This window comes from Lepisma saccharinum, chromosome 7 (assembly GCF_977018435.1).
Source record: "Lepisma saccharinum chromosome 7, izLepSacc3.1, whole genome shotgun sequence".
Lineage (NCBI taxonomy): Eukaryota > Metazoa > Arthropoda > Insecta > Zygentoma > Lepismatidae > Lepisma > Lepisma saccharinum.
The window spans coordinates 21,196,219-21,214,030 of NC_139235.1; the positions used below are offsets into that span (position 1 = coordinate 21,196,219).

The 17,812-nt window shown below is 41.8% G+C and overlaps 1 protein-coding gene across 4 annotated transcripts in view; it reads right to left on the reverse strand.

Moving 5' to 3' along the window:
• Positions 1 to 17,812, reverse strand: part of dac (dachshund family transcription factor) — a 459,147-nt gene that overhangs the window by 274,513 nt on the left and 166,822 nt on the right. The gene's annotated exons all lie outside the window — the stretch shown is intronic.

Consider the following 17,812-nt stretch of genomic DNA (forward strand, 5'->3'; position numbering starts at 1 on the left):
TTGTTTGTAAACTACTACGTACGGGGTGGTCATTTAAGATTTAGCCTTAGCTTTAGATGTAGTCTATAGAAGAGAATCACCTCCTTTTAGACGTCCTGGTGTCAAGTTGAATAGACTAGTAAATACCAAACAAAATTGTAAATTTGAGCTTAGAGAGCATATACCTATCTAGACTTTGTTGTTTGCTGGGGTGTTGTAAGGGTGGGAGGAGATGGATCAAGCAGAATCCTTACATTGGAACATCCACTGGATGGACTATCGTTTATGTAATCGCTAAATTTTAGATCAAAGCATTTGCCCACATAAAACAAAGACTTGTTACTTTTACATGTTTCGAAGGTACGATCGACTCCTCCACCTCCCATAATTTACTGTCACGCAACATCTCTGCACGAGGACCTAGCAGAAAATATACGGCCAGTATTGTCTCCAGTATCATCGTTATTACTGTCGAATCATACAAAATCTTTTTAGCCGAGTTATTGAGTAAAATGCGGCAAAAACTGCAATCGTTATCCTTAGATATATGCAACATTATATTCCAATGTTTCGCTGGTGGCCTATAGTTGAAGGATAACACTGGTGAATTTCTGTCTCTGCTTTACACTGCAACATTATTCCCGTCCACTTTGGGGTCAAATAGGCTAATCGGGATTGGGCTCAGAGTTTAAAGTGGGATCTGAACAACTTCTCTGTGTGGCTTCACCGGGTATCAAACCTGGGATCTCTTAACTACAAAGCGACAGTGAGGAAGTCCAGAGGTCAGCGAGAGCATTTAATTGATTGATTTTATTAATTTTACTTCGCTTTCTCCCATTTTTGATTAATCGTGAAGATAAGGATGAATGATGATATGATAAAATTGATGAAGGGACATTCACAAAGAACACCCACGCTTAAGCCGTAACTCGAACCATTTAAAATCGAGGTGTCTCTCTCTACATCGCACTCATTCAATATTTACTGTGCGACTGCATGTTCTTAATTTCAACCGCTAATTTCACAAATGATATGCATCAATAATTATTATGATGGGGTAATGTTAGCATAAGCGCAAATACCTATAGCTTGGTACAATTTGAATTCGGATGCAATTTTAGCCAACATGGAAGTAGGCAATCATAGCATCTTCGCTGTAACAGTGGTTGCCTATTAGCCAATGATGAGCTTTGTCATTCGCATCAGAAAAGGGCTTTATTGGGGTGGAACATGGATAGGCAGTTTGGTTCGGTTGCTAGGATAGGTGTGGGAACGATTATACTTATCTATGTTAGTAGCGTTCAATAATGAATAAGAACCGCTTCGTGCAAAATTAACCTTAAGTTACAAGCAATCTTTAATTCTCTCAGTATTCGCAATGAGTACTGAATTCACACATTTACATTAATATATATTCATTGTAACAAATATATATCTAATGCTATTATCGTATCTTTAAAAAAATCTGAATATAGGTAGTTGGGAATTTAAGGAAACCGTGCAAAATGCGCAATTTGTCCATAAAATATTTTCTTCCAATGCTATTAATGATGTTAAATTATCGGTTCACTTTTGCTCCAAGCGGTTCCATTAAAGTTATACAAATACTATTTTTATAATCAATGACAATGGAATATGAAAAATAGTCTACTCTAATCGCAAAAACACAACTTCATTATTACAACATTTAAACTCAATTTCAAAAATATACAAGAACTGCTTTTGAAATTGTCAATGTCTCATGATTTGTCACAGCATTTGTTGTAATGTTATTCAACGATTACTTCATTTCGTGTACAGGGCTATTTCGTTATTGAAACAATTTCTCAGATTTGCTACTATTGACATTTGTTACCCAACAATAACTCACAATTTATGGTGCTAGAACAATTTGCGTAAACGTTTTCTCACCCAGTAATTTTCATAAAATTGCCTAATCAACAATTGACATGTATATTCTCATACATCTCTGGTATTTTTTCACATGTTTTATGATTCCTAGCGAAGGTAACGTCTTGAAAAAAAGTGTAAGCTTCGTAATGCTTAGTAGTAAGTGGACAAGTTATTTTACCATTAATTTACTGATTTGAAACGAACATTTTAAAGCTCATATTATTTCATTTTAAAAAAAAAATATTTCTGTCACACAAAACATTTTTGAGTAAATAAATGAATCCGGAAAGATAAAGCAAAATACTTTGTACGTTGATAATGGATATTCTAATATCACATCCTCTAATCATTATCCTAAACAAATTCAAATGCATTTGAAATCATTTAATTAAAATTTTCTGGAACGATTCTGTTCACGAAAATGAAACTTTGTAGTGTTAATGATATGCAACATAATAGTTGAATTATGAAGATTTGGATGTTAAAAATAATAATAAATACACATTCAATTTTTCAATACAAATGCTTTGGCCACTGGTACTTACAATATGGGTAATGACGCTCCCCTGGAAGCATTAAAGACAAAGGACATGATGAGGATTATTATTTCCAGAACCTCTCAGAAAAGTTGTAGATTTTGCTTTGCTTAATTCATTCCAAATTCAAAAACGATAAGACTTTTAACAACACTCACAACTGATCACAAAGATACTGACAATTAATGAAGCACATATGCATGCATTAATTTAAACATACTACTAACAATAATAATAATATATAGAAAATAAAATATGTTAAATGGGGGGTTATAGTGCTGGGCTTACTTAAATCCTTACTTGAATCAATGAAATTTGAAAAACGAATTTATAAATCACTTTCTTTTAACCCTACTTCACAATTATGATGACCAACTTTATAATGCATTCAAATATCTTACTAGCTTGCCATTGGACCGGGTTAAAACATTTCAAGTAGCTTCAAGATGTTATGTAAAAGAAGTGACATTACAGGAAGTCTTTCCAAGCTATTAAAATTTGTCAGTTCAATGACAAAAACAATCGCCTCGTAATCAAATTCAACGCCCAACCATATATCTTTTGTATCCAGAAGGAGACTCTAATTAATACCCTTGCAAAGTAAACTTCCTTCCATTTGTATTCGTCTATGGCAATACGTCAACGACTTGCAGTATTTTATTGTGAAAATTTTCCTCAATCAGCATTTGCTATCCACACAATTCTGGTATAAGTTTGTGGATCTGAATCTGCTGCTTGCAGAATTTGTAAAAATTTCTCAAACATTTTCACACATCTGCTTGTAGCAGAATTTTTGTGAAAGCTCTTCAATCAACATTTTCACAGATCTGTATAGCTGCCATAAAATGTACAATATTAAAAACAGCTAGAATATTTTTTTAAATTATTTATTAGAATATTTTATCATGCCTAAAGATAAACAATAATTGTAATTGCGTTCATGATAGATATATTTTGACAATGAATCATTAAAATTACATTCATTAGGTTAACTATGAAAAGGCCGTTTAATACTTGAAAAACGGTAGTTTGATGACTGCGGAAATAGACAGTCACTTCTTAAGTCAGCATTTTACAGTGTGCTTCTGCTAGATTTTTTGTTAAAATTTGTCAGTTAACGAATTCACACATCCGCTTATAGCAGAATTTTTGTGAAAGTCTCCCAATGAATATTTTCCACACATCTGCTTCTGGTGGTTAAAATTTCTCAACATTTTCACCCATCTGCTGCTTGCAGAATTTTCGTAAAAGTTCCTCAGGCAAAACTTGCGTACATTTGCTCTTAGCAGATTTTTTGTGATAGTGTGTTGGTCGATAATTTCACACATCTGCTGGAAGAAACAACCTGAGAGCAGTCTTGAAAAAGGAATCCTTTTTCCTCCAGAGCCACAGACCTGGGAACGGCCAGCAGGATAGATTTGGAGGAATGGACAATATATCAAGAGGGCAATTTCATTTTATGATACCAGAAGCACACAACACCGATCTATGCAGGTATAGCCCTGGCTAATCACGTGACCCACATCGTTGCCACTGTCGGCAACTAGCCAGAGGCAACAGGGCGTTCGTTCTCGACCTCCGTTGCAACATATAGATAAAAGATTGTGGTAGTCAAACGGGGTAAATTGGGTGCCTTTTAATTTGGAGAACCGGAGACAGACAAATGGAAAAATCTACCAATTCGAATGCCATAAAAAATATAAAGCAATAAAAAAAAACGAAAGGTATCCGAGGAATGCTGACCAACGACAACCAGAAGAGGAGGAATGGTAAGTTGCAAGGTGAAATGGTGTCTGGTTCAAGGATATTGCAGACAAATAAATAAAAAAGAGGGAGGGGAAACTGTTAAAAAAGGAAAAGTGGTTTATTGCATATTTGCAGTAACTACTCTCTGCGTGTTCTTGTAACCGTCTGTGTATCCTTTGCAACCACACTCGCATTTTACAGCCCACACACATTTACTCACATGCATTACTATGTAGTTCAGTTTTTGTTTCTGACCTATATTTACTTCTCGCATATTCTACTGTGTAGTGTGTCTAATCTAATCTAATGTGTTTGTGAAATCTGATGGTAAGAGACCTGTAGGAAGGCCAAAACGAAGATGGAGGGATTACGTTGAGATGGACCTAAAGGAAATCGGTAGGGAGTATATAGATCTTGCTCAGGATAGGGACAGATGGAAGGCCTGTGTTGCTGCAGCCATGAACCTTCGGGTTTAACAAGGTTAGACAGTTAGTTAGTTAGTGTAGTGTGTCTGGACAGACATTGAGCAGCAGTAGATGATATTTGGCAACTATACAAGATATTGAGCAGGAGTAGCAGAGACTAGTTAGCAGTAGCAGAGATTTGGCAGCAGTAGCAGACTGGGCAGAATTAGGAGGTATTGAGCCGCAGTAAGAAAGACTGAGCACCAGCAACAGAGACTGGACAGCAGTAGTAAAAATTATGTGGCAGCAGAAGCAGTAACAGCAGCAGTAACAGAGGTTGGCCAGCAGCGGCAGAGACTAAGCTGCAATGGCAGAGATTGGGCAGCAGTGGCAGAGACTGGGCAGCAGCGGCAGAGACTAGGCAGCAGTGGCAGAAATTGGGCAGCAGTGGCAGAGACTGGGCAGCAGCGGCAGAGACTAAGCTGCAATGGCAGAGATTGGGCAGCAGTGGCAGAGACTGGGCAGCAGCGGCAGAGACTAGGCAGCAGTGGCAGAAATTGGGCAGCAGTGGCAGAGACTGGGTAGCAGCGGCAGAGACTAAGCTGCAATGGCAGAGATTGGGCAGCAGTGGCAGAGACTGGGCAGCAGCGGCAGAGACTAAGCTGCAATGGCAGAGATTGGGCAGCAGCGGCAGAGACTGAGCAGCAGTTGCAGCGACTGAGCAGCAGTTGCAGCGACTGAGCAGCAGTTGCAGCGACTGGGCAGCACTGGCAGAGATTGGGCAGCAGCGGCAGAGACTGAGCAGCAGTGGCAGAAACTGGGCAGCAGCGGCAGAGACTAAGCTGCAATGGCAGAGATTGGGCAGCAGCGGCAGAGACTGAGCAGCAGTGGCAGCGACTGGGCAGCACTGGCAGAGATTGGGCAGCACTGGCAGAGATTGGGCAGCAGTGGCAGAGATTGGGCAGCAGTGGCAGCGACTGGGCAGCAGTGGCAGCGACTGGGCAGCAGTGGCAGAGATTGGGCAGCAGTGGCAGAGATTGGGCAGCAGTGGCAGCGACTGGGCAGCAGTGGCAGAGATTGGGCAGCACTGGCAGAGATTGGGCAGCAGTTGCAGAGATTGGGCAGCAGTGGCAGAGACGGAACAGAAGTAGCAGAGATTGGGCAGCAGTGGCAGAGATTGGACAAATGTCTTCTGATAGAAAGGAAAGGAGAACTCCTACGTTCTTCGGTACGTATCTACACATATTTTTTGACACTTGTAAACCTCGTGATGGACGAAACGCCCTTCCCCCGTGCGAAATTTAACCGCGTGCATCCCAGTAACCTTCCGGAAGAATTAGTCCCATTACGAAGCCATACGACGAAATGAACAGAGGGGACGGAACTCCCATTCAAGAAGTTTATGGACGAGCATAACACGTCCCTGATTCGCCCTGGAAATGAATGGAGCCACTGGAAAAGATTTCCAGCGCTGGAAGGCGAAGAATTCCCCCAACCCTATCCACGTCATCTGTGTTCCGTAAGTAATGAAGAACTTCAGTATTTTCGCCTTCGTCATTTACGGAGATATAGACACGGAAATACGCGCGTGTAATGCTCGAAGTATACCCTTACAGGACACTTCTTTTCTCCCTTGCGTCGTAACAAAGAATTGTGACTCATAACGAAGTGAAATGACATTACATAGTTTTTTAATCCGTTTTTCACTTTTTTTTAAACCTCACCCCGAGTAACAGGTTAAAAAAATTACAAAATACTACTTTTTGAGCAGAACAGGTTCTTTTAAGAAGATTATGACCAATACTAAACCGCGTAACAGCTCTGTCATGGCCGGGACCTGCGAATCATCATTTCGTTGGTTGCGACGAGTCCCATCGTCGCTGTTACGACTATATGACCACGCTTTGGGTTCCGAAACCGTGACATGTTGTCTATTTTAGACATCATACATAATTAACATGGTTATTTATAATGTACTTGTGATGACGTCCAACATATTGACGAACATGGATGTAGTAAAGTAATTACGTTAAGTTTTGGTTGTTGAGAAAAATATAAAAGAATGCTGTGACAGTATTATATATACGGTATCGTCGAAAGTGATGTTTACCGAAAGTATCTCATATTATAGAGAAAAGTATAGTGCATCGCAAAAGTCAATTAAACTGTTTAAATTCTTTAAAACTTTGTCTGTCTTCATTAAGTAGAAGACAAAGAAGAATTTCCTATAACGTAAGTGCCATCTCGTGTATGCTATGGAGTTTCCATATTCATGTTTTCATGTGTTGCTAGGCACTTATTCACTTATTCACTTCACTGTATTTGTATTTCACTTGTATTTTCCACATACGTTTGTGATTGGCAGAAATGAGAAATAAAATAAATCATATCATTCATGTATTCGTCTGCAATGGTTCTCAGTTCGAGTCACGGTCAACCATCACCATGGGGCCTTTACATGTGTTTCGCTAAGTACGTTTGCTGGAATTGTACCTGCTGAACGAAATCACATCCTCCCACCCACTTTCTTTCTGTGTGCCGACCTCTGTGGCGGAGTAGTTAGCACACCGCGCTACGACACCGGGGATCCCAGGTTCGAATCCCGGCATGGGTGTTCTGTGAGCGTCCATTCATCAATTTCATCTTATCACTAATCCTCATCGTCGCGATCAGTCAAAAGTGGCAGAAAAACGACGCCCAAAGAACTAAAATCAAATCAAAAGCCATCAGTATGAATGCAGAAACTTATCTTCAGAACCTTACCGGAAAAGAAACATTATGAGGGAAACCTGCTTGAACCCTAATGAGGACCTGTGTATTCCGATGGAGGCCCGTACATGCAAAGCAAGTGACACTCAACACCCAAGCGGTCGGTGTGACTTCGAATCACTCACACGGTGTGAACACCTGGTTGCAGAAGCGTGGGAGTGAAGGTTGACGTGTGTGAGAACATTAATATGACTCATGTGTGGATTAAAACCACGCATGTATCGGCTATTAGGTTGATAAGGACGTGGGAAAATGGCACGGTAACTCAGCTCCTTAAAAACCACTGAACTCTCATCTAATCAATGCGGTAAGGCATTTCATGTGACAATATAAGCCTACTTACTATTATAAAATAATAGGCAGAGAAGTTCAGGTTATGTTGGAAGTTTCCACAACAGTTAATTCATAATAATAACTCGTGGCGCAACAGCCCATTAGGGGACCGGGCCTACCTACCCACTGCCGGCCTCACTCCCGCACCAGAGGTGGTAGATAAGTTACGTGGTGACGTGTGGTCAGCACGTCGAACCCCAAGTCGTTGTTGTAGGTTCTAATGACCAGCTTACGTTACTCATTCGTAGCTCCCCAATTTCCTTACGATGGTGGGTGGTCTCCGGTCCCATACACAAGCCGAAATCTCAAGAGAAATGTTGTTACGGTTCCCCCAGGAGACTTCAACCTGTGCGCGGCCCGTAGCCGGAGCCCAGACTGCAAAGCCACGGTGCGGGACATACATAATTTATAGTTTTATAATTATTTATAGGAACTTACGCAATTTGGGTGACATAGTCGATAAAAGGGAATACAAAACATCTGTCTTGATGTGGCAATTAAAAGTTATTAAAATCCTAGTTTTTTTATTGGGATCCATGAAGTATAAACGATTACAAACCCTAACACACACAGGCCCTCACGACATCTACACGAGTGACATCTACAAGTAACATATAAAACTATAACCAGGCCGAAGGAAAACACAATTCTAGAAGGAATTTCCTGAGGGAAGTAAAACACGATAAAAATAAAGGGGGAAGAAAAGTAAATAAGACAATCTTGAGCAAATCTCCCAGACCAATTCTGCGCCGTGGAGTCTTACTATCTTTCGCGGCAGCTCTATTACAGGCGCGAAAGTTATTTCCCCAATACGTTCATAGATGTCACCGCCGTAGCCAATTGACAATATCGCCGGGTCTCAAGGTGTCCACTTGTGCTGAACACCCCCAAGACCAACAAACCTAATAATGTCTGATCCCCGAAGAGGGACAAAGTAAGAACTCCAAGGAAGATCGAAGGGAGAGAGAAGATGAAGTAGAAACATAGTAGAACTCGCGGGAGAAGAGTAAAGGAAAAGATATAAAGAAAAACAGTCGTTGGCGAATAAATCCTTAGGAGCATTCTTCACCATAAATACGATTCATCTGGTTCTGCACAGCCTTTATACCTTAAAAGCACTAGGTTAGCTTCTCCCATAAACCTATAAAGTGGCCTTTATGCGTTCGTAAAATGGTTTATAGGTCCTATTTCATCAAGGCTCCGGGTGTGATAGAGGGACACCGATTGCCCGATCCCAATAAAAGCCAACATTTTACTTTGACACTAATGGCCCTGTCGCGTCGCTTATGAGACGATCCGAAAAGGGAGGGATGAAATATGTTCGGAGTCCCCACGTCTCACCCTTCGTCCATTTCTCCTCTGCTTCCTGTACATGTGTACTCCTACACCTTGGCGTATTTCCTGTTTCCCGGCGGACAGTAAAACAAACATGCCATCTAGGAGCTCGTTTCCGAAGCTTACTTTCGTCAGCAACTCAAGGCTTGTCCTGTCCCTTTCGTCTGGTTCGTAAAGCCTGGTTGTCGGGTCGAAGAACCGGTGCAAGTGTAATTTTCGCGCTCTTTCAGCTTCTTTCTCAACTCTTCTTCGCTGGTTGTTTTCTTTGTTATTTCTTTAACGCTTAATTCGCTTCGCGGTTGTACATCTTACGCTTAAATCCCATCGTAGTTAATCCTCTCGTGCTAATTTATATTCGCGGTTATTCATTTCGTTTCTATTTCTCTTCGCTGTTATTCCTCTCGCGCTTAATTCCCTTCGCGATTATTCCTATCGGGCTTAACCATTCACAGTTTTAACTCTCGTTTCATTTCCCTTCGATGTGATTCTTCTCGCGCTTAATTCCCTTCGCGTTTATTCCTCTCACACTTTACTTATCACAGTTATTTCTCTCGCGCTGAATCCACTTTGCGGTTATTCCCATAGCGTGTACCTCTCTTCAGGGTTACTCCTGTCAAGTTTAATTCGCTTCACGGCCATTTCTCTCGAACTTAACTCTTATCACGGTTATTCCTATCGCGCTTCATCCACTCCGCGGTTAATCCCATAGATCGTAATTTTCTTCGCGGTTATTCCTATCGAGCTTGAAGTATCTTCGCGGTTATTCCTCTTCAGCTTAATTCGATTCGTGGTTATTCCTCTCACTCCTCGTTCTCACTTTTTCACATGTCAGCTTGAAAGCGAGTTTAACTGTTCTCAGCATCCAATAGCTCGTCGTACTTTCCAGTTGGCACCTACGTCATCTCAACATTGCACCAATCCCTTCCTATTTTGCCAGACCTCACGCGATTCACAGGCTCGCCGTCTTCTTTCGTTCTGACCGGAGGCCTTGTCCCTAGCATACAAGTTTGTAGGACAAGTAAAGATTTGAAAAAGTCAACTTCCTACGAGTTAATCAAGTGACGCAAAATTCAAGCAAAACTGGGACAAGAAATATTAAAAATATTCATAGCTGCAGTCGTAACACAATTATGCACGTTTTATGCGAGAGCAAATCTTTCAGAATGACTTCAACGATCGCAGGAAGAGCGACCAGGACAGGAAGAACGCTGGTGCGGCCATCTGGTGTGTTCAAGTGTAAACACAACTTTTCATCTTTTATAAACCTCATCCCGAAAGGAAACCATTAAGGAACATTCCTTCGAACTCCAAACCAGAAGTATTCCAACGTCTGTTCCCGTTTTCTAGTTCCCACTCGTGTTGGGAATAAAGTCCTGGATTGTTGGAAAGGAAGGGAAAAAAGCATCGTAAAAGTTTATCTTTCGCTTCTTTCTCCTTATGATGTTTTCCATCTTGTCAGGGTTTTGATGGGTGGGATGAGCGTGCTGCGTGTATAAATACACTCTGAAACAAGTGCAGAGAGAGGGAGAGAGAAGCAAAGAGCAATTGGCTTGAGAGGCAGGAGCAATGTTTATCCAGAAACAAAAAGTATCCTCATGCATGCTTAAGTGCATTATTAATTGCTCTAAGCGCCTAACTGATGCAGAAATAGGATGCATTGTACATAGAAACTTCCATCTCGTTCTTATAGGACATAATAAATGTGTAAAAGACGAGCCACTGTCAATTCGCCTGCGGTTATGCTAAATATGAGTTGCTGCGGAAAGCAGATAAGAGATGTCGCCAGTTCCTATCCTTTAAAAAAAGTGGCAGGTTAGACGTTGAGACGGTCTTTGTAAGCAAATTCAGATATAATGTATTTGCACACAAAAAAGCTAGCTTTCTTGAATTATCAAAATACGTTTGATTGAGTTTTCAGGTAACTACAATCAAAGAAACACCGTAGCCTCTATTAAATGTAATGAACTTTGCAAATTTAGCTAAACTAAACTCTATGACAGTCACCCTTAGAGAGCTAAGGGTAGTCAGGCAGGCTTTCCTAGGGTGTCGCGTAGTCGGTGAGTGTACGAAATAGCTCCCCGATTGTCCTCGTGGTTCTGGGTCAACACCAGGGCCGGACTGCGACTACCAAGAGGGCGCCGATTGTGAGCAGTTGGGGGGGGGGGGGTAAAGACGCCGGACGTGTGTCTACGGAAGGGCATTGAGAGGATGCATCGGGATTTTGATCGGTGGGGCAGTTCCGTCCTGGTCAAAACCGACGTTTTGAGACTCACATCGGGGATCGAACTCGCGACTGTTCTTACCAGAGACGAGAGTTCTTAGCTAGTTTACTTGTTAACTCTAACAAGTAGCCAAATTTGGTCGTAGTTGCTAACAAATAACTGGTGTTGGTATTTGTGGTCAATTTAGACAGCAGATGAGAGATCGTTATTTTTTTATTCCAGTTTACTTGCATATCTCAACCCTCGTTTTGAGTTCCAAAATTTCGGTATTCATTCAGCATTGTGAAGGCAAGTTGAAGTCACTTTACTCCTCTCCTCCAAGGCTTGTCGAGCCCTGGAATCTCATTCATTTGCATATTTCTTCATAGAGAGATGCAGTGGTTTCAAGACTGAACCGTTTCTCAATGAAACCCGCTAGGCTGCTGCACTTCCATCCAGAAAACATCCCCAAGTCAATTAACGACTCTGTAAATAAACATTTCCTTTTCAAAAGGTACATATTTCCCGCCTCTTCTCTTCCTCGGAACATAAAGATATTGGATCTCTCCTGAAAGAATCTCCTTAGTATATACAAATGATTCAAAGAGGGAGAGAGTGGTGTCTTCCAGCTCTTACCGGCTGTGAGGGTGGAACATGCGACTTTGGAAAAAGAAGCGCGCATGCACACCCTAGCCCCCTTTTACCCATCCGTTTGTTTATTTGAAAACTCCGTTCTGCTGAAGCCTCAGCCTTGGAAAGACAATCTGGCCACTTTGTAGGTCTTTTCTTTGGCGGACTTGCCGCCGTCTCACTCAAGCATCTTCTTTGTGGGTCGCTTCTGCACCCAGAGATCCTGATAGACCTCTGGAAATGTAGCAATCCACATGCACACTTGCCAGCTCCTGCACTCTTTACATAACCAGGCAACCATAATTCATAAATTCCATAACGTGCCCCCACCACCGCCATCAGCTTTGCGAGAAAACAAAAAAGCTATCGTTAACGGGTAAGCGTTCTTTGAGATGAGTCCCTTAATGGCTCATCAAACCGGTCCAAAGGAATCTACAGCGATATGGTTCAGAACTGCTGACTAAAGATACATTTATGTACACTATCTGAAAATGCGATAAACCGCAATATCCATAGAGCCTGTGAGAAATATTTTTTTAAAAAAAGAAATACACATCCAGTGACGAGAAAGGCTTATTTATAGAAAAATTGGTGCTTCTGTTTCTTGGCGAAACGTCGGGTTGCTTACTTGTTGCACGATTTCTGATAAGAAAGCCCTTCGAGAACTAGAACCTGGATGTCAGGTTGACTCACTGCCTCTATATAGAAAGAATCACTGAGTAACTTGATACAATGTGGGCAAGAAGCCAGAAAAACAATTCTCGTCTCACCAAATTTCATAATTTTGTAATAATATTATCCTGGGACTCGCTCGTTGAAATCTAGGTTTAGGAATGAGGGAAGCAAGACGAGATTTAGAACGAAATACGGGCGTTGACAGACTTAGAAATTCTTACGTAATTAGGTGTTCTGAATTCTGGGTCAGTATTTTCTAAACAAGTCACAGATTTGTTCTTTGGAAGCAGACCTGGAACGAGATGAAAACGAGACACGTGTTCTTAGCACTAGAGGACAGTGGAACAGGCATATCTCATTGTTAGCATCAGACGACAGTGAAGAAGTCATTCTTAGCATCAAACGACAACGGGAAAAAAAACATTCTTAGTACCATACGACAAGGAGATAAGACATTCTTAGCAGCAGACAATAGTGGAAAAGGCATATTTAACACCAGACGACAGTGGAGAAGGAAAATATTCAACACCTGACGACGATGGAAAAGGAAAATATTCAACACCAGACGACGGTGGAAAAGGAAATTATTCAACGCCAGACGACGGTGGAAAAGGAAAATATTCAACACCAGACGACGGTGGAAAAGGAAATTATTCAACGCCAGACGACGGTGGAAAAGGAAAATATTCAACGCCAGACGACGGTGGAAAAGGAAAATATTCAACACCAGACGACGGTGGAAAAGGAAAATATTCAACACCAGACGATAGTGGAAAAGGAATATTCAACACCAGACGACAGTGGATCGGAAGACAACGGAATATGGGTTCTTAGCACCAAGCTTTAGTGGGCAAGGCATTCTTAACAACAGACGACAACGGAACGGGAGTTCTTGGCAACAGACGAAAACGGGACAGGCGTTTCTGGTATTAGACTATAACAATAATGGCGTTTATAGCAGCACACGCCACATTGTTGCTAACAGATGACAATAAGATGATCCTAGAACTAGATGAAAACTGGCCATCGCGATTAACCATATTGAAACGAAAGCGCAACATGACGACAAGTCTGACGACAACGAGGGAGGAGCACGAGATGTCTCTTACGGAGACAGAAGCGTCCTAGCGGTACGAACCGGAGGAAAAGGGGTGAGGAGATAACACCGGCTTCTACAGTAGTCGAAATCAACAGATGAGGCGAACAAATGAAGCAGTGCCTGTGATTCGATACCGCCTTTTGCTCTCTCCATTCGATTGTACGTCTGACAGCCGCCGCAGCCGCCCGCAGCAAACGAGAGCGCGGAAAGGAGGGGCAGGGGGGAGCGATCGCAGGTGATTTACATATGAATGCGTTTCACGTCACACAGAAGCGGTCAGCATGTCAGGGCGCTAATCCGTCTGCCACTTATAGGATCCAGGTTCGCATCTGCATGTGCGTATTTGAATGTGTGTGCGTGCCGGGGGGAAAGGGTGGAGTAATATAAGGCCGGCTCCAGCTTTGATTTACTCCATGTCTCTCTCTTGTTTCATCCCCCCTCCCCTTCTCCTGTGATTCCTTTCTCGTGTGCTAATAGCAAAGTTGGTTTATCTCCTGTCTGTTGTGGGACATCCGCTAAGCTTCGGATGGTTTTCCCACACACAGAGAGAAAGCAGAAGGGGGAGAGAAATGCCTTTCTTTAAAAATAAAAAATAAAAATCCCAATTGGTTCGTCTGTCAACGCGCGACCCAACAGCGATCTATTGATATCTCCGGAGCGATTATGGCTAGAGAAACAAAATCTGCTGGACACAAAGGTGTGTCCAAATACTAGTTTATTTCATCACAAGGGTCCTTGATCGGTCTGGAGGTCTGGCCGTCCACACAAGACAACGATCTGCATCATGTAACCCATAGATATCTTATAAAACGACTCGACGTACGAAGATGAACATTGGTGGGCGGAAACACCTTCTAAGTACCAATTTGTTGCCTTGTATGTTATACTGTACTAGCAGATTACCCGGCGTTATCCCAATCTTGGATCAGACAGGAAAATAATGAATTCTAACTATAGAGTAAAATGTAACTAATTTTAAATGTGATCGTGAATGTCACAAATTAGCTTAGCGACTCCGAAAACTATGGATTCGACACTAATCTAGGTCATTTGTGGCATTTTATTTTTCACACCCTCTCACCCCCATGCCTATAGGTGAACTTGGAGTTGAACCGCATTGGGAACGTCACGGAAAACTATGGATTCCATTCACAACACAGCCTGAATGTTAGACAACCCGAGAAACACTATCGTTGTGCGGATTCCAGAGTCACGGATGTCTGTTTGTGCGGAATTTAATATCGATGCTTCTCGATTATTTTTGCATGTCACCCCTTCCCATCCACCCCAAGGGGTGTCTTACCTCCACAGTATTTCTTACCAGGTTGCAAGTGATACGCGTACCAAGTTTGGTTGAAATCGCTCCAGGCATTCGAGAGTTATGCCGGAACAAACAAATATACACACCCACACACACACATACATACCTTATTGTCTATAGAAGAAGATATGCCTAACTCACCCTAATAGTCTCAACGTGCATAATATTGTGTTGCCTATCTTCCCCTATTACCCTAGAACGAAAATGCGCAGTGTATAGTGGCTAATGTGCGGTTTGTCTGCAAGTATAAAAATCTGGACTTTCACGAACAATTCAAGATACGAATCAAACAAGAATTTCGTAAAGTGCCCCAAGACTTGAGAAAGTCATTACATGCGAACTTTCCTAACATTATTGTTGAAAGTTAAAAATGTTGTTTCTGCTGAAGCGTTCATGTCTTCTGAATGTATGTATAATTTGACTCACTGCAACAAATTGTCACCTGGGGCAGAGGGGTAAAGTCCTGTTGATTACATCATTTCAACAAATGGCTGAAATGTGTGTGTAGCCCTACCCCCCTCTCCCCCTCCCCACACATGTCCCTAAAACAACAGTAACTGTAAGAATCGGTCATTTTGGCAATAATACGGTAAGCCGACCTCCGTGGTTTAGTGGTTAGCACAGCGCGCTACACTAGGGGTCCCGGATTCTAATCCCGGTCTGGACATGAGTGTTCCATCATATCATCACCCATTCTCATATTCGCGATTAGCCAAAAATGGCAGAAAAGCGAAGCAAAATAAACAAAGTCAATGAATCAATCGATTGATACGGTAAAAAAAAAAAAAAATTGCCACCATGTAAGGCACGTATCTAGAAAAAAAAATTGGGGGGGGTCCGAACGAAACGTCTCAGGAATAATAATAATAGTAATGTTTAAATTGAAATAATTAAATTAAATCAAATTAATGAAAATTACAATACATAAATTAATATTATATTATTATTACACGAATAGGTAAAAATACTGTATAAGAATAGAGATATAACAGCGCATATTCATTACGTAGTTTACCTGTAGTTAAGATCGGAATAATTTATATAAAAACAAGTGCCCTAGCAATGAAATTAATGTTAAATAGATGAAAAATTGAATATTTATCGAATAACAAAAATGATGTTACATGTAGTTGGAGAAAAGTAAGTTTCTGATTAATATTTTATGTATATTATTTTGAGTGGCCGCGGTGGTTCAGTCGGTAACGCGTCTGTTCGATCCCCGGCCGGTTCAAATCCGGGAACTTTTCTAACGTTGAAAGCGGCTCCGGCGCCCACCCAACGTCGAATGACATGGGTACCTGGGGGAAACCCTGGGGGGTAAAGGCGGTCAGGGGCGTGATGCTGATCACATCACCCTACTGATGACCGGATCAAGAAAGTGTGGGGCGTTACCCCCACACCCCCTATACGCTTTCATGGCGTCGTGCTAAGCACAGGGGAACACTTTACCTTTTTATTTTTTTTATATTATTTTGAGTAGTAGTGTGCATAAATCCTTGTAATGTCATTCAAACCAGTATGATCCCAATATAATCCTTGCGTTCTAGAAAGTTCAGAGGAAATTTAATAACCATCGGTTATGCAATTATGCAAAAAATGCTAATATTTTGATTCGTACTTAATAAGTCTTTCGGGGGGGGGGCGGTCCGGACCCCCTGGGCCGCCCACCACGTCTTTGACCATGCATTATTTTGCCAGTTCTTCTTTAACAGCGGCCGAAATCCCTTTAAAAGGAAATAAGAAAAGTGATCCCGGAGATTTCCATTCTTGAAAACTGATCCCGCTCTGATCTGTTGAATTTCTACAGATCCTCGAGCCGAAATCTTTATCAACGATTCCCCCTTCCCCTTTCAGCCATTGTTCTCCCCTTCTCCGTTTCTCTTTCTTGCATTTCTTTCCATTTGAATCTTTCTTCCGGGTGGATTCCCCCCCCCCGCTCTTCCACCCCCTGGCCATTTCTCTTTTCACAAGCCATTATTTTTTTCCCTCTCTCAGTATTGGTAATTCTCCGAATTTGTTTAGCTGTGCGCTCTCTGGAATGACCCCAGGGTATCGGAATAAATATTATATACATATCAAGAAATTGGGGGGGAGGACTGCTTCTATCCCCCCTTCGCTTGCTACCAGTTGGAAAATAATATTTTTCTTCGGATCGTCCCCGGGCATGTTTCCATCTTAGTTTATTTGCAGAAAACATTAATGAGTGTGCCCCAGAGCATAATGGGAGTTTACTTTTCTCTATCTTGAATTGTTGAAGTGTATTCGGGAATATTGGAGCAGCTTCGATGTTCAGTTGTCTTTTTCTCTGAATGCTGCTTCCTCTCAAGTTTTGTCTTTTCAAATATCGCTAAGCAACGTTTTATGGAACTTTCAGACCGAAGCGACACGCGACACTTTGTCGCATTGAAAACGAACCTTTAGAAATGCATGCAACCTTTCGTACCGCAGCGACACAAGCTGCACGTGTCGCTCGGACTGGGTAGTTTTTTTCTCAACAGCGTGCATCGGGTCGCATCAGTCTGCTTCGAGTTTTTAGAGTTTTTTTTAAGTGCCTCTTTATGCACAGAAAGGCTAATCGGGACTGGATCTACAGTTTATAAAGTGGGATCCGAACAACTATGTGCCTTCACCGTGTACTGAACCCGGGACCACTAAATATATATATATAGCCGGCACCCGTGGTTAGCACATCGCGCTACGACGCCAGGGGTCGCGGGTTCGAATCCTGGCCTGGGCATGGATGTTTGTGAGTGTCCATCAATTTCATCATGTCATGACTCGTCCCATCTTCGCAAATTAGCCAAAAGTATCACAAAAAGCGAAGTAAAAAGAAGCAAATATCAATCAATTACCATTACGCCATCGGGTATGCGCCTCAGTCTGCTGGTCGC